Source organism: Chiloscyllium plagiosum, chromosome 15 (assembly GCF_004010195.1).
Source record: "Chiloscyllium plagiosum isolate BGI_BamShark_2017 chromosome 15, ASM401019v2, whole genome shotgun sequence".
NCBI lineage: Eukaryota > Metazoa > Chordata > Chondrichthyes > Orectolobiformes > Hemiscylliidae > Chiloscyllium > Chiloscyllium plagiosum.
Genome location: NC_057724.1, coordinates 54,803,096 through 54,829,692, shown reverse-complemented (window position 1 = coordinate 54,829,692; position 26,597 = coordinate 54,803,096). Strand labels below are relative to the sequence as shown.

The following is a 26,597-nucleotide window of genomic DNA, read 5'->3' as shown; positions in this document are numbered from 1 at the left end:
GAATGAGCTGCCAGAGGAAGTGTTGGAGGCTAGTACAATTGCAACATTTAAGAGGCATTTGGATTGGTATATGAATAGGAAGGGTTTGGAGGGATGTGGGCCGGGTGTTGGCAGGTGGGACTAGATTGGGATATCTGGTCGGCATGGACAGGTTGGACCGAAGGGTCTGCTTCCATGCTGTACATCTCTATGACTCTATGACTTACAGATTACCTTACAGATAATTTCCAAGACACCACTACCTTTGTCCTGTCAATGGAACAGACTATCCCCAACAGAACCATGACACAGAGCTGTCTGGTCAGGAAGAAGTTAGACCATAAGAGCATAAGACATAGGAGTGGAAGTAAGGCCATTCAGCCCATCGAGCCCACGCCGCCATTCAATCATGGCTGATGGGCATTTCAACTCCACTTACCCGCATTCTCCCCGTAGCCCTTAATGCCCTGAGAGTCATCAACAATAAAAATTCATGGCAACAGTTCAAGCTTGGACAAGGAAACCTTTGGCTAATTATCACCTACTGTCCACTCAGCAGATGAATCAGTACTCCTCAATGCTGAACACCAATTGGAGTATGTTCTTTGCCTTTGCCACTCCTTGTGTTTTCTCCAAGTGGGGGACTTCAATTTCCAGCTCAAAGTCGGCTCAGCAAAACCTCGACTGATCAAGCAGATCGAGTCCTCAAGGACGTACCCACTAGTTTGGGCCTGTGACAGGTGATGAGGCAATCAGCACGAGGGAAAATCATACTTGACTCATCCTCATTAATCTGCCTGCTGCAATTGCATCTGTCCATGATGGTGTGGTATGACTAATCACTGCACAGTCCTTGTGGAGATTAAGTCCTGCCTTCATGTTGAAAGTGTGGTGATGGAAAAGCACAGCAGGTCAGTCAGATTCCAAGGAGCAGGAGAATTGATGTTTCGGCATAAGCCCTTCATCAGGTCTTATGTCCAAAACATTGATTCTCCTGCACCTCAGATGCTGCCTGACCTGCTGTGCTTTTCCAGCACCACACTCACGATCTGATCTCCAGCATCTGCAATCCTCACTTTCTCCTTCGTGTTGAAAATGTCTTACACCATGTTGTGTGTCACTATTACTGTGATAGATTTCAAAAATATCTACTAACTTAAGACTGGGCATCCATGAGGCAATGTTAGCAAACAGCAGCTTACTGAATTGTGCTCTAGCCCTGTCTACAACCTTACAGTTTGGCACATTCCCATTCTGCCTTTATCAAATCAAGGGATCAACTCTGTTCAATGAAGAATGCAGGAGGGCATGTCAGGAAAAGCACCAAAATTGAGAGTCAGCCAGGTGATGCTACAAAACTGGACCACTTCCTTGCCCAATATTCAGATGTGGCATTCACAAGGCTAAGTGACTACACAATCAAAAGAATGGATCAAGGCTCTGCAGTCCTGCCACATTTAGACATGAACAATGGAGAATGAGTAAACAACTCTCTGGAAGAGAAGGCTCCTCAACCATTCAGATACTTAATAATTGAGAAACCAACATATCAGTATAAAAGATAAGAATGAAGCATTCTCAACAAATTTCCACAAGAAGTGCCAAGCATATAATTAATCTCAACCTCCTCCAGAGGTCCCAGCATTACCTATGACAGTCTTCAGCCAATTTGATTCACCCTGACTGCTGTCAAGAAACAGTTGGAGTTATTGGATATTGCATTGGCTATGAATCCTTACACCATTCTGACAATAGTGCTGAAGATTTGTTCTCCAGAACGTGCCACACCTTTAGCCAAGCTGTGCACTACAGTTACAACACTGGCATCTACGCAGCAATGTGGAAAAATGTCAATGTATATTCTGTACATAAAAACCAAGAGGTCAAATGCCACCTGGTCAATTACTATCCCATCCGTCTACTCTCAAATTATTAGTACAGTGGTAGAAGTAGTCATCAATTATGCATAGATTCTAAAAGGTAATGAAGAAAAACACTTCATTGAGTGTTTTTGAGATAACAATAGGACATTGGTTAGGCCACTGTTGGAATACTGCATGCAATTGCGATCTCCTTCCTTTCGGAAAGATGTTGTGAAACTTGAAAGGGTTCAGAAATGATTTACAAGGATGTTGCCAGGGTTGGAGGATTTGAGGTATAGGGAGAGGTTGAATAGGCTGGGGATGTTTTCCCTGGAGCTATGGGGGCTGAGGGGTGACCTGATAGAGGTTTATAAAATCATGAGGAGCATGGATAGGATAAATAGACAAAGTCTTTTCCCTGGGGTGTGAGAGTCCAGAACTAGAGGGCATAGGTTTAGGGTGAGAAGGGAAAGATATAAAAGAGACCTAAGGGGCAACATTTTCACGCAGAGGGTGGTATGTGCATGGAATGAGCTGCCAGAGGAAGTTGTGGAGGCTGATACAATTGCAACATTTAAAAGGCATCTGAATGGGTATATGAATAGGAAGGGTTTAGAGGGATATGGGCCGGGTGCTGGCAGGTGGAACTAGATTGGGTTGGGATATCTGGTTGGCATGGACAAGTTGGACTGAAGGATCTGTTTCTGTGCTGTTGCGAATGTTAGTGAAAACAGCAAGGCTAGTACGATATGGGTTTTTTTTTGCACTCATGCAGGCTTTTCAGGACAATTACTAATAAAAGGAATTTCAATACTTTTGAGTATAAGAATATCCAGGTTATAAGAACATATTATGTTTCTTTTGTTTTACTCCCACAGCATGGATTTGTCACAAACAAATGTTGTCAAATAAAATAGTTAGATAATGATTTGGGAAAATATAACTGGACAGGTCAGAGTTAAAATGGGCTAAGTATTATTTGAGTAAGCATCAAAGTATTTGACAAGGTACCTCATACAAGTTAACTCATAAGATAAGAGTCCATGGGGTTGGAGAGGTTGAATTTGACATGGATAGAAAATTGCCTCATGGACTCTATGACTCGATGACTGGAAACACTGAGTGGGGATAAGGGATTCTTTTTCAGTTTGACGACCTATGACCAGTGCGTTTCCATGGGAATCAGTGCTGGGACCACAACTGTTTGTTAATAACTTGGACAAAAGAAACAATGCACCATAGACACTTTTGCAAAAATAGGTGGAAAGGCAGGTTGTGAGACGAATACAAATAATTTATACAGCAATATTGATAGTTTAAGTAAATGGGCAAGAAGTTGCGAATTGCGGTATAATGTGAGAAAACAAGGTTGTTCATTTTAGAAGAGAGAACAAAAAAAATAATATGATTGCGATGGAGAAAAACTGACGAAAACTGCAACTCAAAGGGACTTGTGGGTACTTGTACAAGAAACACAGAAAGCTAAAACACAGATGCAGCAGGTATTCAAGAAAGCTAATGGAATATTGGCCCTTATTTCAAAGGGACTAAAGTATAAGAATACGGAAGTCCAATTGTAATCTGGAGGATTGGGAGCAGTTTTGATCCCCATATTTAAGAAAATATATCATTTCATTGGAGACAGTCCAGAGAAAATTCACTAGGACGATCCCTGGGGTGGAGGGATTGTCTTTTGAGCAAATGCTAAACAGGTTGGACTCTGCTCACTGGAAGTTAGAAGATTGAGATGTGATATCAATGAACCATATGGGATTCTGAAGGGGCTTGACAGAGTAAATGCTGAGAGAATGTTTTCCGTCATCGGAGGGATGACAGGGCACAGCCTCAGGATAGTAGGGTGCCAATTTAAAACAGGTAAGGAACAGTTTCTTCTCTGAGCGTTCTGAGTCTTTGGAACTCGTTGTGACAGAGAGCTGTTGGAGCAGAGTCCCTGTGTATACTTAATGCTGAGATAGATCCTTAGTCAGGACGGATACCAAGGGTTATCAGAAAGGGCAGGAAAATTGGTGTGAGGAATATCGGATCAGCCATGATCCTACTGAACGGCAGAGCACAACATAATCCTGTTCCTATTTCTCATGGCTTCACGGTCTGCATTCGCATATAAGGAATTTATGGTTTTTTCCTAATCATTGATTGCATTCAATGTTATTGCTCCCATTTTACTTCACACTGTGATACTAACAAAAAAAACCAAGAACCATACAAATTGGTGATGAATTTGTTGCTTCTACCAGGTTTTCCTGGCGTGGAGCTGCATTGCCCTTTTAAGCTTGTTTGTGTGTGTGTGTGTGTGTGTGTGTGTGGGGGGGCGGGGGGGGAGGTGGTGGTCCGGGATGTCAGCCGCATGCGCGCTGCCCATTGCGGGCAGCGAGTTGGTTCTCACCAGGACCCAGATGCGGCAGCTACAGGTTCGCTTCCTCGGCCGGCATCTTCAGGAAAGATGAAGGTGCCTGAAGGGAAACGCATCCTCAGCGATCAGGTATCGGGGGTTTAACCTGCCCTCAAATCTGCACCAGACCACGGAAGCAGTAAGTGCACCAGGTAAAAGAAAAACCCATTCGCCTGTTGTCTGTTTAAACACAGATCACAATGGCTGCAACCATCTGCGCCAAAGCTGAGCGAATTAATAAAACCAAACCCCACCATTGCAACTGTTTCCGAAAGCATGGAAAAATAGCATTTAGAGAGAAAGCTAGAAGTGATATGACGTTGAGAAGCTGACTATAGCTTCAATTCGCTGTGGACAATGAAACCAAAAGGCAGATCGTCATCACCGCTAGTATTATAGGCTGGTACTTAATATTTATTGGTTTCCAACAACCGCGGTGCTAGAATTTGAACTGGACAGCTCAGGATTCCAGGGTGGCAGCAGAATACCTCACCCGTTAGAGATATATTCAGTGACTTATTAGCTTCTGTACTTCACTAACTTTGAAGCTTAAAAAAAAAACTATTTGAATTCTGCTTTTTATGCAGCCAGTGGCTGTAACAGTTTAAAAGAAGATGCCTTAGCATTTGTAAGTTGGTGGAGGGAGCGGAATTAAGTGATAATACGTTTATGGTGATTTGTTCAAATAATCCTCTTTGTAATCATGCAGTCTGGTGAATACCATCCGAACTTCAGTTAAGATTCATTGTTAGTTTAAACTAATTTAGGAAATGTTGGAATGTCATAACACAATGTGCTACAAAGGTTGCTATTGGACTGGGTTTGATCCAGCCTGTTTTATTTTTGCATGCTGTTTCTGAGAATTGTTAAGGTTAATACTGAAAAACAGGATCCTGCTTCTTAAAATTGTGCATTTTTGGCTGATTGAATAAGTTAACTCTTGCATCTTCTTGCATAGAGAAATTAGAAATTACGGTTTTAATTTGTCTTCAGTTTGCAGAAAATCAAAACATTAGTACTGGAGCTGTGTTCCCATCCTTTGCACATGTCCTATTTGATTCCTATACTTATTTTGCCTTGGCAGAAGATGGTCATGTTATGCAGTAACTGAGATATGCAGAGAAGGGAGACATGGCAACCTCTCCCTAACCCTGATGGAAAGTAACAGTTTAAAGTTTTTGTATCTCAAACTTGTTCACTTGATTACTGAAATACACCGAGTGAAAAGTGAACAAATATAATGTAAAAGAGTGCAGTGCTGAATTTTGTATATTAAATATAATTAAATATTTTTGACAGAAAATTCACTGTCCATACTGTATACCTCTGTGACTCTATACTGCTTTTTAATGCAATGTTTGTATTCCCTAGTCTTCTAAAGGTTTGCTTTACAGAAAATGTTTTAAACTTGCCTTGACTTTTTGTATTTTTAGGGTAAGTGCACCGTTATTTTTATTTTCTTATCCTTGTTTGTCACACTGAATAGGGAGCAGTGACTTATGGTAGTAGACTTACTGGTGCAATCTCCATACCTGCTGTCATGGAAACTGGGTCAGGCTGCTGAGTGGCAAGAAACAGAGCTGCAACTATATATATTGACACTGGCCTAAAATCGTAGGCTTGCTGAGTTATCATTTTAAAAAAAGATTTGCTTATATAGTTATATAATATTTTGTGTATATATGCACATGTAATGCTTTGGATTTCGAGACTGAGCAGAGTAGAACTACTGTTACAGTAATTCTTTAGCTACCAGTGTAGTAATAACCTTCATTGGAATCAGAGATCACAGCACTCTCAAATTGGAAAACACGGTATAATTGTCAATGAATTGCAAAACAATAAACCAGTAGGAAGACTTGCATGTCACATGTCAGAGTATAGCAACTTTGGTAGTTTTTGTTCATCTCACACTGATCTCCATCTTGGCAATTGAATTATGCTTAATTCATTGGCAACTGTATTTACTTTTTTTTACCAGTTTGAATAGATATTGTTGGCAGTGATAAGCTTTGATTTTGCAGTTATTTTTATCACAGCATGTAGTGCTAGTCTTCATAAGTTGAGACTTTTATACTGATTCATTCATATCTTTGTTATCTCTTGACTTGACTTTCCCAATATATTCCTGCTTGACTCCTCACATTTTAACCTCTAAATTTGATGTTATCCGAAATTCAGCCCATGAGTTAACTTGGAGTTTACTCTATCACCTCTGTAATTGGTTCACAGGCAAGCAGCCTCTTGGTTTCAAAATTCTGTTTCTATAATTTACTCCACCCACACAATCTTCTGATATGGCATTCCTTTCTCTGGCTTCCTGTGCACATTCTTTTCCACCATGTAATCATGTCTTCAGTTGCTTACTTTTCAAGCTCTAGAATACCTTGCAACATATTTTTTGCCTTTCTACCTTGCTTTCCTTCCTTAAAACCTACCTCCTTGGACTAACATTTGGTAATTTGGTCTAATATTTTCTTACGTTTTTTTGTGCTTTACTTTATGCACCTGTGAAATGCTTTGAGCATTTCATTACATTAAAGATGCTGTATAAATATATATTGATGGGTACTGAGTAAAACCCTGTAGCACAGATCAAAACGCCTATTGTCTTTGAATTGTACTATCTCTAACCTACACTTATGAAGGAAGATTTATGCTGTAGGCAAGCATCATCTAAAATTAGTGTTCTTTTTTGTTGTTTAATTGGGCAGATAGTGACTGCTTGTGAAAGAAATTGCATTAATAACCTTTATTTGATAAATTGTCCTTTCTCATTCTGTGACAGATGCATGAAATGGTAAGTTGCAGTTCTGTAGACAATTTGCTAGATTGGTTGAACATTTATAATAATAATTATTAATTTATTTAGCATACTAATCAATATATCTTGAGGGATGATGGTAGTATCCTTGTCCCAGCCGGATGTTTTGAGTTCAAGTTCCACCTGCTGTGGAATGAGTCATAATACATCTGACCAGGTGATTTTAAAAAAAACAAGGTAAAGTACAGAACTACCTAACTAGTATTGCATAGCTATTCTTAATACTCTCAGGTTTTATTGGATAATTTATCACCTAAAATTGCCAATTGCTTTTCTAATAAATATAACAAAGCAAAGCTTAATTTAATAGTACCTCTCTTACCAATCTCTGAGCACTTTGTAGGATGGAAAAGAAATCAAGATGTTGATTAAAGAGTAAGAAGATAAAACAATATTTTGGATTCCAAAGGTACAGAGGAAGAAAAGGGATTTTGTGAAGTGTTAGAGTATCTCATCAGTGCTTTTTCCCAAGGTGTAACTTGTATTGGCAACAACATTATATTTGTTAAATTAACTGTTTCAGTTTGATAATTATTTAAATTTCTGTTCTGATAGTTTTTGATGGATGATTTGAACCCAAATCAATCAATCTTGTTTGTTAAGCATTTCAGTAAATAATTATTTGTCTCAGACATCACATTACTTACTTAAATAGTCTTGTGTATTTTATTTATATTTAATTGAATATTTGCCCATGACTATAACACCAGAAAAGTTCATAACACATAAATAATTCTTTCAAGCTGTTGTGTGCCACTTTTTTGACAGGAAAATGTAAAATTAATTCCAGTGCTTTGCTGATTTTCATATTCCTGCATCTGTTTCTCTTATACCTAATCTGGATTATTTGGTGACTTGGTCCCATAAATTATCCATTAGTTTCTCTTGATGACAAAAACTAATGATAATGGTGAAGAAATATTGGAGACTCACCTTGCTCAATATAATTTTGAAGGAAGAAAGTAGTTAACTATTTTTTCCATTATAAATTAGAAGATAGCTTTAAACATTGTCATCTAACAGCAGCAAATTAATGAAACTTTTGAGTGTTTTGATATAGTAAGAAGAGCAAAGTGTCAAAGTGCAGAAGTGGAGAAACTGAGAACACAGGTAAAAACCTTTACATAATACAATTTCAGAGATAGGTAAGACTTATGAAAGGCAAATACTAATTAATTGTAGGTTAAATATTTTACAACTGAGGTGCACAAGCTTGAGTTTGGTTTGGTACATGCGCATGGTGGAACTTCAGGTGCTACTCATTAATTTGCAGATATCTGAAACTCTCTGTGCTATTTTGTTTTGATATTTCTAGGCAGTTCCATGTAACTGATCCTTGTGGTATGGAATTCAGTTACTCAAAAATCAGACTTTACTGATGTTTCAGCCCTCAAACTTCAAATGACTGAAAATGAGAAATACAAATGCATATATCTTTGTCTTTGAGGAATTGATTGCAAGGACTTGGTAGAAATTTGATAACACTCTTCTAGGGCACACACAGGGTAAATTGCAATCATAGGTAAAGTATAATGAGATTCTGACTGGGAAAGAATTAGCTATTAATCTTGGTTGTTGGTGTTATGAAATATATTCTGTTTTCTTTTCTGTAAATGGTTATGAAAATGTTAAGGCTTTTTTAAAATTTCTTTAAGGTGCTTAGTCATAGAACCGGCTCACCTTGTCATAATTTCCTCAGTTAAGAACCAAAGGAAAACAAAGGTGCATGTAGATATAATCTTACTGATGATAACCTGAATTTCTTCTCTCTCTCACTTTCATTTTTCTGTTAATAAATAACAGACGTGGAGTGATTGTAACAAGGTCAGCCAGGTGGACCATATAGATTATTAGTTCCCTGATTGGACCAGATTGACAGCCCCAATCAGGGAACCCTGGCTGACAGTAAGGAAGCTTGATTAGTGTCAAGGATTCTTCATGTGTAAATAAAGAATGATAGCATACTGGCCTCTCTGGAGTTATTTCAGTGATGATGAGAGAAAAGCACGCTCCTGAAGAAATTTACTTGCAGCAGTTGTCTTTAAGCATTTCTGGGGCATCATGCTGTTATTTTGGGAACCTTGACTCATATGATCCTGCTGTCGAAGATTGGGTCCAGTATGTGGAAAGAATTAACTTTTTTTCCTGACAACTGACATTGGGAAAATGAAAAGCAATGAGTAATTCTCCTGACAGCATGTGGACCTGCAGTATTTTTGGTTATTAGGAGTGTAACTTTTCCTGAGACACCAGATACTAAAACCTTTCAAGAGTTGGTGGATTTAGTTCAGAAATATTATTATGACCCCTAAGCCTCCTCAAATTCTGAGATGCTATTGATTTTACTTGACAATTCGAAAACCAGGGGAGTCCATGTTGGGATTTTTGACTAGGTAAAGACGACTGGCAGAGGCATGTGACTTTGATTTAACCCTTAATGAGATGCTGACAGACCGTTTTATATGTGGGATTAAAGACGGAAGCATGCAAAAGCACCTAGTAGCTGAAGCCCAACTGGACTTCTAACAACAGGCTTTATCTTTGGAAAATGCGGCAAATAGAGCATATGGTTTGCAAGGTATTCCAATGGAAGTGGATACCCTTGCCAGTCCGAATGAGCTTGGGGAACACCGCTTGAGTGAAGGCAATTGCATAGCCTCACTCCAGATATGTTCTGAACAGAGGGAGTCTAGGTCAGCCCACATCAAAACCACAAAGCAAAGCCAAGCCTTAGTCAAATGTTTAAAGTTTTCTTCATTATCCCAGCCGGAAAACCATTGTAGTTGCTGCCGCTATCCAGACTCAAAACAGCAAAAGAGTACCATTAGACCTAAACTGAGCAAGAGAACTCATAGGTCAGTATCCAGGAGAGTGCACATGCTAGAAAGTCGACCCACACCTGGGTTTGGAACAGTTAACTCCACTGGCAGATACACCACTAGTGGTACCATCACTGGAAGAGTCAGCAATGGTACTAAATTGTCACAGCTGACAATATCAGACTTTGGTTGCATAAAGATCTGGTCCTAAAACTGAAACAGCGGGTGCAGATGGGGGGAATCAAAGGGCCATCGCAACCAGAATTGAAACCTTTTTGGACCCGGAGAGACCAGATTACTGTAGGGGCGGCATATTATTGTGGGGATCAAGAGTGATTGTCTCGAGCAAAGGTCACCGCCAAATACTGGCTGAACTCCTCCAGGGTTTCCAAAATGAAGGTATCGGTGAGAAATTATGTCTGGCGGTCAGGGTTGGATGCAGATATACCCGTATTGGTGAGGCAGTGCCAGCAAGGACCAAAATTACCACCATCAACTCCTCCACATTTGTGGGAATGGTGGGTAAATCCTGGACTCAGTTACAGGTGGATTATGCAGGTCCTTTAATGTGCTCAATCTTTTTAGGCTTTTTGGAAGCCCACTCAAAATAGCTGGATGTGCACAGAGTTCATTCATCAAACATGGGAATATGATAGAAAATCTGAGTTCATCTTACACTGTCTCCTGGAAGTATTGGTCACAGATAATGGGCCATCGTTTACCAGTGGGGGATTTGAGTGTTTCCTAAAATCAAATGGTATTCACTATATAAAGACAGCTCCATACCATCCATGATCCAATAGTCTGATAGAAAGGGCATTCTAAGCTTTGAAGGCAGGCTTAAAGAAATAGCTTATAGCTTCACATTATACCAAACTGTCCCAGTTTATATTTGATTTTAGGATCACCCCTTCTGCAACCACAGGGATAGTTCCAATAGAGTTGCTAAAAGGGAGAAGACTCCATACCAGCTTAAATCTCATCTTCCTCGACCTGGGAAATGGCATCAGGATCAACAGTGCTGGATATGAGACTCCGCTAAGTGAAAGAGGCAGTTAACTTTGGGAGGTGATGTTTGGTTAGAAACCACGGGAATGACCCTACATGGGTTAAGAGGCATGGTTGGCATGAGGTCAGGTCCAGTGATATATAAGGATATATAAGCATGGAAAAGGATATGGAAGCTATAAACTAGGGAAATAGATGGTGACATCTTGCAAAATGTTCAGATTACAGAGGAGGAAGTGCTGGATGTCTTGAAACTGTTAAAGGTGGATAAATCCCCAGGACCTAATCAGGTGTACCCGAGAGCTCTGTGGGAAACTAGAGAAGTGATTGCTGGGCCTCTTGCTGAGATATTTGTATCATCGATAGTCAAAGGTGAGGTACCGGAACACTGGAGGTTGGCAAATGTACTGCTGCTGTTTAAGAAGGGCAGTAAAGACAAGCCAGGGAACTATAGACCAGTGAGCCTGACCTCAGTGGTGGGCAAGTTGTTGGAGGGAATCCTGAGGGACAGGATGTACATGTATTTGGAAAGGCAAGGAGTGATTAGGGATAGTCAACATGGCTTTGTCCGTGGAAAATCATGTCTCACAAACTGATTGAGTTTTTTGAAGAAGTAACAAAGAGGATTGATGAGGGCAGATCAGTAGATGTGACTATATGGACTTCAGTAAGACGTTCGACAAGGTTCCCTATGGGAGACTGATTAGCAAGGTTAGATCTCATGGAATAAAGGGAGAACTAGCTATTTGAATATAGAACTGGCTCAAAGTTGGAAGACAGAGGTAGGTGATGGAGGGTTGTTTTTCAGACTGGAGGCCTGTGACCAGTGGAGTGCCACAAAGATTGGTGCTGGGTCCTCTACTTTTTGTCATTTACATAAATGATTTGGATGCGAGCATAAGAGGTACAGTTTCTTCGTTTGCAGATGACACCAAAATTGGAGGTGTAATGGACAGTGAAGAGGGTTACCTCAGATGACAACAGGATCTGGACCAGATGGGCTAATGGGCTGAGAAGTGGCAGATGGAGTTTAATTCAGATAAGTGCGTGGTGCTGCATTTTGGGAAAACAAATCTTAGCAGGACTTATACACTTAATGGTAAGGTCCTAGGGAGTGTTGCTAAACAAAGAGACCTTGGAGTGCAGGTTCATAGCTCCTTGAAAATGGAGGCGCAAGTAGATAGGATAGTGAAGAAGGCATTTGGTATACTTTCCTTTATTGGTCAGAGTATTGAGTACAGGAGTTGGGAGGTCATGTTGCGGCTGTACAGGTCATTGGTTAGGCCACTGTTGGAATATTGCATGCAATTCTGGTCTCCTTCCTATTGGAAAGATGTTGTGAAACTTGAAATGGTTGGGAAAAGATTTACAAGGATGTTGCCAGGGTTGGAGTATTTGAGCTCTAGGGAGAGGCTGAACAGGCTAGGGCTGTTTTTCCTGGAGCGTCGGCGGCTGAGGGGTTTACAAAATTATAAGGGGCATGGATAGGATAAATAGACAAAGTTGCCCTGGGGTTGGGGAGTCCAGAACTAGAGGGCATAGGTTTAGGGTGAGAGAGGAAAGATATAAAAGAGACCTAAGAGGCAACCTTTTCACGCAGAGGGTGGTACGTGTATGGAATGAGCTACCAGAGGATGTGGTGGAGGCTGATACAATTACAACATTTAAGTGGCATTTGGATGGGTATATGAATAGGAAGGGTTTGGAGGGATATGGGCCGGGTGCTGGCAGGTGGGACTAGATTGGGTTGGGATATCTGGTCGGCATGGACATGTTGGACCGAAGGGTCTGTTTCCGTGCTGTACATGTCTATGACTCTATAACTGTAAACATGCGAACCATATGAAAGTTGCAAATGCACAAACAGTGCGGGAGCAAAACCATGCCCGGCTCCTCGACTGCCATTCCGACTGTTCTGGAACTGATGGGTTCTCCCTCTTCGAGTGTTGAAGATATCTTGGAATCTGAGATGGACCCTGTAAATGTTGTTGCCTTGATGCTTTTGAAGAAGAGAATGAATGCTGCGTGTGCAAGAAGTGAGCTATTATGCATAACATGCTGCCATATCAGAGGCAGAGTTGGAGGAACCTGTCCCAGGAGGAGCTACAGAAAAAGAACCAGCCAATGTCCTCTGACTCAGAGGGGAGGGATCTAGTGATTGTAACAATGCAGCCGGATGGCCATCATAGAATATTGGTTCACCAATTCGTACTGTTAATATATTTGGAAGAAACATGATATCATTTGCCTAATCAGTTATGCATTAAAATTTAATAAATATATCCAATTAACTCATGTTTTTTTGAGTACTTTTGCAATATCTTTGTTGTCAGTGATTGAAAACAAGGGGCTAATTCATGACGGCTGACAGATATGAAGAGGCGTGTCAGAGGTTCTGTTGATGCTGAGGGCTGGCTCTGAGGGAGCTGGATCAGTGTTAAGCACTCTCCAATTGTAAATGAAGAGTGACTTGGTTGTGGGTTACCGGCCTCTGTGGAGTCATTTCAAGAAGCACTTGAAGAAATCTGCTACTGTAGTACTCGTATGTAAACAGAATAATCAAAGCTTTGAGTCATCTGTTAGCTTATTATTTCTTTCAACAAATATCCCCTAGGTGGTAACCCTAATCAAGTACAGCTTATAGTTAATGCAATACATTAATTGTATTTGAATGTGATAATATGAAGTCTGTAACACACTGTGAGGTGAGCTTGTTTATCGTGTCATCTGTGGCTCTGGACATATTTTTACCTCTGAGTTAGCAGGGCTAGAGGCCAAATTTTAGGCTGACATTCAATTGCATTTGCTGAGGCAGTGCTGTGCCATGCAAGGTGGTCTCTTTCTTTCAGTTGAATCATTAATTCAAAGCAATCTCAGATGGATGTGAATGATTCTTGTCACTGTTGAAGAAGAGCAGCGTTTTCCCTGATGCTGTGGCCAATATTTATCTGAAAATGTGTTGCTGGAAAAGCGCAGCAGGTCAGGCAGCATCCAAGGAACAGGAGAATTGACGTTTTGGGCATAAGCCCTTCTTCAGGAAACGTCGATTCTCCTGTTCCTTGGATGCTGCCTGACCTGCTGCGCTTTTCCAGCAACACATTTTCAGCTCTGATCTCCAGCATCTGCAGTCCTCACTTTCTCCTCCAATATTTATCTGTCAACTACCACTACTTAAAACAGATTAATTGGTTATTATCACATTATTGTTTGTAAAATCTTTCTCCATGCTCCCTGAGCATAATTTCCAGTTGGGAATTGTAGCATTGTGATTTAGCCCCCCCGACAACACCAAAGTTATTGCAAAGGTACTCAAAAAAACACGAGTTAATCAGATATATTTATTAAATTTTAGTGCATAACTGATGAGGTAAGTGATATCATGATTATATATTTAAAAAAGTAAAAATAATTGAGTTAATCAATTATATTATTGATTTAATATATCTATTAAATTTTAGTTCATAACTGATAAGGCAAATGATAATGACTCTTCCAAAGCTCATGGTTTCTGATGATAGCAGTAAAGTTAAGGTTGATTGTGTAATGACCTTTTTAAGGTTTCACTATATTAAGGGCCTTTTGGTCATCTTGGACACCTGATCTTTGCTTTGAGTTTACCATCCTCTTATATGACCCACATGAACTATTTGTTGTGGTTGAGATGGTGTGATAGTGCAGAGCATCGCATTTTATGATATCCATCATGACAATGTGAACTACATATGCTTCTTGTAGATATTATTGTATGCTACTCTGCAAAATTATACTCTGTTCATTATTTTGAGAAACTATACCAAGGAACAAAACATCAGCGATTGTACATAGAAGACAGATGTTTGATTCAAAGCCGCACCTGCCTAATTAAAGAAAAATTACTAGTTATTGCAAGCATATCTTTGGGCTTTTTGACTTTCGCATTTTTTCTCCCTTCATTAGTTATTGGCATTTCTCTTAATCCAGCCTAGTTCATCACTTTTGCATCACACCAGCACTAATATTCAATTCCAAGTGGGTTTGAAATCTTTTCTGCTGTTGAGTGACTGTAAAGAGGGAGAAAAAAGTAGATTCTCTGGTAAAGTGACAAAATAAAAGTGCACTAAGGGAGAAATAGGTGTGCACTACAGTGTGGAAGTAGGCCATTCAGCCTGTCGGGTCTCCACCTACCTTCTGAAGAACATCCCACCCAGACCCACCTCCCTACCTTACCTGTGTAAACCCGCATTTCCCATGGTGAACCCACCTGGCCTGTACATCCATAGACACTGTGAGCAATTTTTCATGGCCATCCACCTAACCTGCACATCCCTGGACACTATGGGGCAATTTAGCATGGCCAATCCACCCTACCTACACATCTTTGGACTGTGGTAAGAGCACCCAGGTCAATCTTCCTGCAGGCTGCGAAAATTCCACCTAAACCCATCACATTCCATATTCTAATTTCTCTCATTCTGTTCAAGAAATTTAACCACAGAACTCTTTGGATACATTAATTTTAGCTTCCCAATGAAATACATGTTACAACTCAAGATTAATGTTCAAATTTGTCAGAGATATTTCCTGACTTGTTTCCATTTTCAACTTGTTTCAGAGAAACATTTTTTTTAAAAAAAATCCAAAGCTGAAATTTAGAAGAATGCAGAAACATTCCAAGAATTCCAGATTAAAAGTAAGTGAAATCTTCACAGATTATTGCGGCTGATAAACCGAGGTGAAAGGTGCAGATTTAATTATGGAATTGAAAGTGATAGATGAAGGCAAATTAAGTTATAAAGATTTGGAACCTCAGTCTTGTGTTTCATAGATATGATTAGGACACCTAAAATTAACATATGTAAGGATTTCCAGGGCTTGAATGTCTTGGACAAAGTGGCAGAAATTAAGACATGGAATATGATGGGTTTAGGTAGATTCTTCGGTGCTGGCAGGAAGCCAGGAAAAGCATGTGGAAATCCGGGGATTATAGATGGGTTCCTAGAGGAAAAGAAACTAAATAAAAAATTGAAATGCTCAGAAACTAACATAGAACAATACAGTGCACAACAGGCCCTTCGGCCCTCGATGTTGAGCCGACCTATGGACTTTTCTCAGCTCGCCCCCCTACACAATCCCAAAATCATCCATGAGTTTATCTAAGGATTGTTTAAATCTCCCAAATGTGGCTGAGTTGACTACCTTAGCAGGTAGGGCATTCCACGCCCTTACCACACTCTGTGTAAAGAACATGCCTCTGACATCAGTCTTAAATCTATCACCCCTCAATTTGTAGTTATGCCCTCTCATACAAGCTGACGTCATCATCCTAGGAAAAAGTCTTTCTCTGTTTACCCTATCTAATCCTCTAATCATCTTGTATGTCTCTATCAAATCCCCACTTAGCCTTCTTCTTTCCAATGAGAAAAGACCCAAGTCTCTGAGCCTTTCCTTATAAGACCAGGCAACATCCTGGGGATAAATCTCCTCTGCACCTTTTCCAATGCTTCCACATTCTTTTTGTAATGGGGCAACCAGAACTATACACAATATTCCAAGTGTGGCCGCACCAGCATTTTGTATGGTTAAACATACTAAACATACTGGACTATTCTTTAAATGATGTAAAGTTGAAGCATACTGCAGTGTAGAAGGACTTGGATGTCCTTGTGCATGAATCACAAAAAGTTAGTTTGCAAGTGCTGCAGGTAATTAAGAAGGCAAATGGAATATTGTCCTTCATTGCTGGAGGGATGGAATTTAAAAGTCATGAGGTTATGCTGCAGTGTATAGGGTGCTGGTGAGGCCATACCTGGAGTACTGTGTACAGGTTTGGTGTCCTTACTTGAAAAAGGTTGTTCTGGTACTGGAGGGGGTGCAGGGTGGAGGGGGTTCACTAGATTGATTCAGAATTGAGAAGTTTGACTTATGAGGAGAGATTTAGTAGATTGGAATTTAGAAGAATGAGGGGGGATCTTATAAAAACGCATACAGTAATGAAGGGAATAGTTAAGAGAGAAACCGAGAGCTTGTTTCCACTAGCATGAGAAACTAGAACTAGGGGACATAGCCTCAAAATAAGGGGGAAGCAGATCTAGAACTGAGTTGAGGAGGAACTTCTTCACCCAAAAGGTTGTGAATCTGTGGAAATCCCTGCCCACTGAAGCAGTTGAGGCTGCCTCCTTTTAAGGCAAAGGTAGATTTTGTGAACAGTAAACAAATTAAGGGTTCTAGTGAGGGGGCAGATAAGTGAAACGAAAAGATCAGCCATAATTTTATTGAATGGCAGAGCAGGCCTGAGGGGCCATATGGCCGCCTTCTACTCCTATTTCTTATGTTCTCATATTACATTTGCCAAGTTTTTGCTCACTCACTTAACCTGTCTGTATTCCTTTGCAGACTCTAGTATTATCCCCATCACTTCCTTTCCACCTATTTTTGTATCACTTGCAAATTTGGCTCAAGTACATTTAATATTCTTATTCAAGTGATTGATAAATATTATAAACAGTTGTGGCACCAGCACTGATCACTATGGTATTCCACTGGTTACAGGTTAACCATCCTGAAAATGTCCCCCTTATCCCAAATCTCAGTCTTCTAGTATTTAGTCAATCTTCTGTCCATGCTTAAAAAAAACTACCTCCAATACCATAGGCTCTTATTACCTAGCAAGCAGAACCTGAACCATAATTTGAGGTCTAGTAGAGAAACATTTATGTTTGCACAGACCCTACCAACATCTGAGGAAATGGATCAAAGATATTATTCATGCATTTGAGAATATGGCTCGACAAATGAATTGGGTGGAAGAGGACTTGTTCACACATGGCAAATTGACAGGTAGAACACAGGAAATCTACGCTTTACTCATAGAAGATGTGTCTTGGGATTAGATTAGATTAGATTACATTACAGTGTGGAAACAGGCCCTTCGGCCCAACAAGTCCACACCGACCCGCCGAAGCGAAACCCACCCATACCCCTACATTTACCCCTTACCTAACACTACAGGCAATTTAGCATGGCCAATTCACCTGACCCTACACATCTTTTGGACTGTGGGAGGAAACTGGAGCACCCGGAGGAAACCCACGCAGACACAGGGAGAACGTGCAAACTCCACACAGTCAGTCGCCTGAGGCGGGAATTGAACCCGGGTCTCAGGCGCTGTGAGGACCAAAGAGTTGCAACTGCTGGAAGTTGGCAATAATGGCTGACAATTGAGTTAATCTGTAAAACTAAATCTTTTTTCTGTCACCTTTTATACTTTCAAAAGGGAAATAAGATAAGATAGTGAAAAGAAGGCAAGTAGTCAAGGTAAGGAATGGTTAGCTAGGAGCCCCCCAAGATCATCTCCTCACATCAGAACAAAAAGTACTGAGGCGAAAATCAGAAGTCAAGTTGCCTCTGTGGTAACAAAGTGGGACACATTCATTTGGAATGCTGGAATTGAAATGGAAAGCTATGGAACTTATTGGAATTGGAAGAATATGTCCAAAAAAGAAACCTAGAAAGAAAAGACTACAGATTAGATTGTAGTTTTAACTACAAATAAGAGACTGGGGATAGACACTCTTGTGAATGTAAAAGAAGTAGTAAAGGTAGATGAGAGATATGAAGGGTTTTTAAAAAAAGATAGCTATACATCTCCAAAAGCAGCATCCAAGCCAATAATTATTGAGAGATACAGGGTCCTGGAAAACTGTCTTCCTGGATCAGGTTTTAATTTTCCATCCAGAGAGTCCAATGAAAGCCAAAGTGTTGGTGATGGAAAAGGTGGAAGATATATCCCACTTCCACTTTACAGGTCCTGTAGGAGTATGACATGTTGTCTCAACTAGTGGTAGTTGGGGTAATTAAGAAATTACTGGTAGATAGAGTTGATTTATTTGTGGGAATGATTTGGCAGGAGAGTAAGTCACACGACACCTATAATCATGGAAGTCCAGTTGAGGCTAAAAAGATGAATGATTGCAGGAAAAGATTCCAGGTATTTTTATATGATGTCAAGCGACCATGTAGTAGCCAGATCATTGACTTAACCAAGTCATCGCCAGAAGTCACAGTAATTCCTAATGTTAGAAGGAACTTCCGCTGATGACCACTGCAGTGCCCTGAAGGCTCAAGATTCACAGGCAATATCTATCAGAAAAGATTCTAACAGTACATCTCTGTGACTCTATGACTCTATATGTGATATTGGAGGCTAGCAATGAGAAGGATTGCTTAATAGAACAAGTTTCTCCTGAGTTCTGTAGCAGCACATCAAATGGTTGAAATGAAAGGCTCCATCCCAATTGTCATGCATTCTATTTTTTAAACTTTTTAATGAAGACTAGTGAATTATTATAATATTTCCCTGTTACCATGTTGGGTATGAACTCTAAAATGCTGAAGGGCTAACAACAATCTCGAAATCTCTTCTACAGTAGAATACTTCTTCTGATACTGGTTTAGTTTCTTGGAGAAGTACTGCACTAGCATATCTATTCCCACACAACATCCTGTAATAAGAAAGCACCAACATCCAAAACATTAACATCGACTGCCACTTTGAAAGGTTTGAAAAAATTAGGGGCAATCAACAAAGCTTCATTTTTAACAATTGCCTTCAGCTTCTCAAAAGCTAATTTGCATTCTGTTGAGAATACCACTTTTGCTTTTTCCTTTAAAAAATGTGTGAACGATACAGTTATTAGACTGAAATTATGCACAAATCTCTGGTAAAATCATACATTCCAAAAATCCTTGTTTAGTTTTAGGAAGACTTTCACTTGGCTGTCCTTGGCAGGAACCTTAGATCCTCTTAATTTTCCAATTTGATTCATTCCATGTGATATCAAAAAAATGGCTGAAGGCACTTGATGTTGTAGAGTCTATAAGTCCCGACAACATTCTGGCAATAGGAATCATGAGGGGCACGGATAGGATAAGTAGACAAAATCTTTTCCCTGGGGTGGGGGAGTCCAGAGCTAGAGGACACAGGTTTAGGGTGAGAGGGGAAAAGAAGAGACCTAAGGGGCACCTTTTTCATGCAGAGGGTGATGTGTGTATGGAATGAGCTGCCAGAGGAAGTGGTGGAGGCTGGTACAATCGCACCATTTAAAAGGCTTCTACATGGGTATATGTATAGGAAGGATTGAGAGGGATATGGGCCAAGTGCTGGCAAATGGGACGAGATTAGGTTGGGATATCTGGTCGACATGGACGAGTTGGACCGAAGGGTTTGTTTTCGTGCTGTACCTCTCTATGACCCTCCGATTGAGGATACATGCTCTGGAATTTGCTGGATCCCTAGCCAAGGTGTTGCAGTACAACTACAACACTGGCATCTACTTGATAATATAGAACATTGCCCAGATATCTCCTGTGTGCAAAAAGCAAGACATATCCAGTCCAGCCGATTATTCTATTGTTAATAAAGTAATGAAGGGGTTCTTGGACAGTCTGTCAAGAAAAACTTGCTTAGTAATAATCTGCCCATGGATGCCCAGTTTGGGTTTCACCAGGGTTAGACATGTTTCAGAAGTTGACAAAAGAGCTGAATCAGTAGGTGAAGTGAGAGTGACTGGTCTTGACATCATGGCTTCATTTACCTGAGAATTATATCAAAGAACCCGAGCAAAATTAGACTCAGTAGGTATCAGGAGAAAACACGTCACTGGTTGGAGGCACATCTAGCACAAATAATGTGCATTTTTTCATCCTAGCTCCAGGGTATCTCTGCAGGAGTTCCTCAGGGTAATATTCCAGATCCAACCATCTTCAACTATTCAACAATTTTCCCTCCAACAGAAGTGAAGTGTTTGCATAATGTTCAGTACCTTTCACAACTCCTCAGATGCTAAAGCGTTCCATATCCAAATGCAACATGACCTGGCTGATAGCCATGTTTGAACTGAGAAGTGGCAAGGAGCATTCACATAACATCAGTGCCAGACAATAGACAATAGACAATAGGTGCAGGAGTAGGCCATTCTGCCCTTCGAGCCTGCACCACCATTCAATATGATCATGGCTGATCATCCTTAATCAGTATCCTGTTCCTGCCTTATCTCCATAACCCTTGATTCCACTATCCTTGAGAGCTCTATCCAACACTTTCTTAAATGAATCCAGAGACTGGGCCTCCACTGCCCTCTGGGGCAGAGCATTCCACACAGCCACCACTCTCTGGGTGAAGAAGTTTCTCCCCATCTCTGTCCTAAATGGTCTACCCCGTATTTTTAAGCTGTGTCCTCTGTTTCGGCACTCACCCCGCAGCGGAAACATGTTGCCTGCCGCCAGAGTGTCCAATCCTTTGATCATCTTATATGTCCCAACCAGATCCCCTCTCAGTCTTCTAAACTCAAGGGTACACAAGCCCAGTCGCTCCAGTCTTTCAGCGTAAGGTAGTCCCGCCATTCCAGGAATTGACCTCGTGAACCTACGCTGCATTCCCTCAATAGCCAGAATGTCTCTCCTCAAATTTGGAGACCAGAACTGCACACAGTACTCCAGGTGTGGTCTCACCAGGGCCCTGTACAGCTGCAGAAGGACCTCTTTGCTTCTATACTCAATCCCTCTTGTTATGAAGGCCAGCATGCTATTAGCCTTCTTCACTACCTGCTGTACCTGCATGCTTACCTTCATTGAGTGGTGTACAAGAACCCCCAGATCTCTCTGTACTGCCCCTTTACCTAAATTGATTCCACTTAGGTGGTAATCTGCCTTCCTGTCCTTGCCACCAAAGTGGATAAGGATCCATTTATCCACGTGAAAGTGCATCTGCCATGCATCTGAGCACTCACCTAACTTGTCCAGGTCACCCTGTAATCTCCTAACATCCTCATCACATTTCACCCTGCCACCCAGCTGATGAAATTTGCGAATGTTATTGCGAATACCATCTTGTATATCCTGAAGATAGATTGTAAAAAGCTGCGGTCCCAGTACTGATCCGTGCGGTACCCCACTGGTCAGTGCCTGGAAATCCATGCTGACTCTGACTTATCCTGTTACTGCTATCCAGATGTGTTGTAATTTCATCCTTTATAATAAACTCCAGCATCTTTCCCACCACTGAAGTCAGACTAACTGGTCTATAATTTCCTGCTTTCTCTCTCCCACCTTTCTTAAAAAGTGGTACAACATTAGCCACCCTCCAATCTGCACGAACTGATCCCGAATCTATCGAACTCTGGAAAATAATCACCAACGCATCCACGATTTCTTGAGCCACCTCCTTCAGTACCCTGGCATGTAAACCATCAGGCCCCGGGGACTTATCAACCTTCAGACCTAACAGTCTCTCCAACACCAATTCCTGGCAAATATAAAATTCCCTGAAGTTCAGGTCCTTCAGCCACTGTTACCTCTGGGAGATTGCTTGTGTCTTCCCCAGTGAAAACAGATCTGAACACAGACAATAGCTACCTCAAGTAAGAGAGAATCTAACCATTGCTTCTTGACATTCAATTGCTTTACCATTGTTGAATCTCTCACTGTCAACATCCTGGGATTACTATTGTTTAGAAACTAAACTGGATTAGCCATATAAATACTGAAGCTAGTATTTATATGAACAAGTCAGAAGCTAGGAAACTTGCAGTGAGTAACTCCCCTCCTGGCTCCTCAAAGCCTATCCAAAATCTTCAAGGCTCAAGTTAGGAATGTTATGAAATACTCCCCACTTCCCCGGATGGGTGCGGCTCCAACATAACTTAAGAAACCTGACATTATCCAGGGGAAAGCAGCCTGTTTCATTGGCACCATGTCCTTAGACATGCTCTGTCTCCCCCACCAAAGCTCAGAGGCAACAGTCTGTACTATCTATACATTGTCATGTAGAAATTCACCAAAGCTCCTTAGGCAGCACCGTCCAAACCTATGATGACAAGGGAAGCAGATACATGGGAACATCACTGCCTGCAAGTTCCCCTCCAAGCCACACACCATCCTGATCTAGAAATATCACTATTCCTTCACTGTTGCTGTGTCAAAAACCTAGTATTTGTCCCTGAACAGCAGTGCGAGCATAACTACACCAAATGGATTACAGCAGTTCAAGAAAGCTCTCCACCACTCCCTCTTCAGGGCAACTAGTGAAGGCGATAAATGTTTAGCTAACTAGCAATACCCACAGTACATGAAAGAATGGAAAAAAATATTCTTGTATCCTGTATGGCAGTGTAAAATAATGCTAAAACAGTTTTCCGTTTTTGGAAATTATATTTAACTCTTTGAATTTGGAAGGTAAGGGTTACTAAATAGAAAACTAGTGTTTGCCAACACCAAAGAAACCTCAGACTTAATGAAGACGAGGTGAAATAATTTTTAACACCAGTCAATATTAGGTCAAACTATTTTTCTCCAGTTGGTTTTTTTTGCAAATTTTTCTTCTGAATTCAATAACCTTGAGCAATGTAAGGAAGCTATTAGTTATTTTGTTGGGATTTATAAATAATTGTGTTTAGGATGAATCTATTCTCATATTGTTTGACAAAAGATTTGTTTAGCAAGCATGTTAAATTGAGGACTCCTTATGAAAATTATTGGTTGCCTGCCTATGTGTTTATTAATGGCAGTTGTTAACATAGTGATGTTGAGATAGATAGTTACAATGACTAAAATTTCATGAGAGTAGACATTAACTCAAGATCTCCTATTCTTTTTAATGGATGATATTTTATGCTGTGATTTTGTGCTCTGTAATACCATTAGTGCCTATGTTACAGGAGCCCCAAAGTCCTAAAATGGGAGGCGGTGGTGCCATCTTGTCAGGCACTTATTCTGCATTCTGTGAGGTCCCCTGTGTAACACAGCACTAGCTCAAGTATACTATACATGTACTAAGGGAGTGAGGCGATTTCTGATTGATGTTATCTGCCACTTTTGACACACACTACTCAAAATTGGTGTGTAATATGACCACTTAACACCCATGCCAATCACTATCATCTGAGCGTGCATTCAGTAGCAAATGAGGCCCTGTAATAACATAGTTAAAGGACAAAGATCCAATTCTTAAACTTACTACTCATGCCAAAGCAGGTGGAAGTGCTATAGTATTGTTTTGGATGTTTTGTGGTGAAAGTGTTGCAGATATTGATGGAGGCCCAAGGACCTGATGCATCCAGTCTGCATGAGAGATGTGGATTTGTGGTTGCATTTACTTTGAGTCCACAACATTGACAAGAAATGGTTTAAGCACAGTAGAGATGGAACCTCTGCAAAGAAGGGCCCACAGCTCACCATGGCTTTTTAGAAAGCACTTTTTGTGCTGTATTTAACCCAGGATGATCAGAAAGTGAGGTCTGCAGATGCTGGAGATCAGAGATGGAAATGTGTTGCTGGAAAAGCGCAGCAGGTCAGGCAGCATCTAGGGAACAGGAGAATCGACGTTTCGGGCATTAGCCCTTCATTCCTGAAGAAGGGCTAATGCCCGAAACGTCGATTCTCCTGTTCCCTAGATGCTGCCTGACCTGCTGCGCTTTTCCAGCAACACATTTCCAACCCAGGATGATCAGCCAATGGATGATCACAGAAGCGTACTTTCAATGCAATCTGAAGATTCATTTTGGAGTGAGGATGGCACTATTGATGTCCGTAAAAGATACTGTAGAATTGATCTTCTACCTGGTACCTGGAAATCTAAAACCTTTTGCTTTCTTTTCCATAGGACAGTTTCTCTTTGGAGCCACCCATCTGTCCTTCCCCCATATAACATTGACTTTAGACACTCCATCTCGGCATCACCTTGGCCAACAAAACAAAAACAAACTAAAACCATTTCATAAACATTTTGTCCGAAGATAGATAACTGAACAAACAAAACTGACTTGTTAATCTGCATTGTTCTCCTGTGGCCTGCCCTGAACTGTATTATCCCCTTATCTGCAACATGGCTGAGAATAATGGCTGCCACTCACTGAGGGGATGATAGGTAGTGTATTTTCAAGTAGCTCTGGGCCTTAAAAGGTCTGGCTTTGGACTGCTGACATGACATGGGTGACAGCCATCTGAGTTGAGTGACTGAGAAATTGCAGCAAGTTTGCAGGTGGAGTGGTGGTGATGGGAACATAAAAGCTGTTACTCAGAGAGAGGACAGCCGGTTAAATGTTCCATGGAACCACTGTCACCTCAAGGGGGAGGAATCTCATCTCTCCCAGACCTCTTGGAGGACAGATTGCTGGACTATATGCAACCCTGGGGTTCCTTGGGCACTGATATCCGCAGTAATAATGGTATCAGTTTAATCAAATTACCTGCATGAGCACAGACATCAATTTCATTGACTTGTCTGAGCTCCCATGGAACCAAATAGATATTGCATGGCTTTTACCTGTTCTGCAGTTAAAGCTTATGGAGAATTTAGACAGTGCTTTACAAGTAGATTTGCTAATGTTATCATTGAGTTGGCAGCAACTAGCACAGTGAAAAGAATGTGCTCCAAACTCTGTGCAATATCCTCTGAGCTGCGCTTCACCATGCTTCTTGATAGAGGCAAAGGCTGTCAGTCTGTGGCAGAGCTTGTCTTTATCTTGTCTTTGATCTTGTCTTTCAGTAAATTGACTTATGAGTTATTCTTTCCTTTAGTTGCAAACTCAGCTCTGGCAGATTCCAATGCCATGCTGACCTCCAGGTTATGCGCAGTTCTAATGTTGGTGGCAGTGATGTCCAATCAAGTCATTGTGCCTCTTCTGTCTCAAGTCTGAAACTTGCTCTCTCATTCTCTCTGTGTTTCTCTGTCTCTCTGTCTCTCTCTCTCTCTGTCTCTATCCAGAAGATAGAAGGAGAGGGATGGAATGACAGGAGGCCCATGGTCACCCGCAGCTTGTATATCATTTTAAAAAATTCTTTCATCTTATACAGGCATCATTGACAAGACTGGCATTTGTTACCCATTATTAATTGCCCTTGAATTGATTTGCTCTCTGGGCCATTCTACAGGGAAGTTAAGAATCAACCACAGTGCTCTGGTGCAAGAGCTACATGTAGGCCAAAGTAGGTAAGGATTGTTTTTTATTCATTCATGGGAAGTGGACCTCAGTGGCTGGGCCAGCTTTTATTGCCCATCCTACTTGCTCTTGAGGAGGTGGCAATGACCTGTCGCAATCCATTTGGTGTAGGTGGACCCATTGTGCTGTTAGAGAGTAAATTCCAAAATACACTGAAGGAACAATGTTATATTTCCAGGTCAGGATGGTGAATAGCTTGAGAGGGAATTTGCAGGTAGGGGTGTTCCAATGTATCTGCTGCCCTTGTCCTTCTCAATGGTAGTAGTAGTGGGTTTGAATATGCTGTCTGAGGAGTCTTGGTGAATGGTGAAAGATAGCAGATTTGCTTCCCTAAAGGACATAAGTGAACAGAAGTCAACAGTTGACAAATAGACATCATTTGTCTCGCTTTTATTTCCAGATTTTATTGACTTCATATTTCACCATCTGTCATAGTAGAATTCAGACTCAAGTCTCAGACCATTCTGGATTGCTCGTCCAGTGACATTATCAATAAACCACCACCTCCTCTATGCTAGATAGCAGGACGAGGGTGAGGTAAGAGTTGAGAAATATCATGAGGCCATTCTGTCCTTTTAAGTGCCTTTGGCAATACCAAGTGCAATGAGCTGTGCTGCAGCCAGTCCCATGAAGTTGAACACTCCCATCTCTGAACACAGAGGATGACAGCCTGACCTGGCTCTCTGGTTCTCTGCAGCTCCCTATGATTATGGGTTA

The 26,597-nt window shown here is 40.9% G+C and overlaps 1 protein-coding gene across 6 annotated transcripts in view; it reads left to right on the top strand.

Annotated features, from left to right (window-relative positions):
• Positions 1–4,219: 4,219 nt before the first annotated feature.
• LOC122557329 (wiskott-Aldrich syndrome protein family member 3-like) overlaps positions 4,220–26,597 on the top strand; it is a 103,457-nt gene continuing 81,079 nt past the window's right edge. For 4 of the 6 annotated variants that reach the window (XM_043704917.1, XM_043704922.1, XM_043704916.1 and 1 more), the window contains exon 1: positions 4,220–4,406. The gene's annotated coding sequence lies outside the window, so the exon portion shown is untranslated. Of the gene's footprint in view, positions 4,407–15,496; positions 15,575–26,597 lie in introns of all 6 variants that reach the window. The other 2 variants (XM_043704921.1, XM_043704918.1) reach the window with 1 other exon arrangement.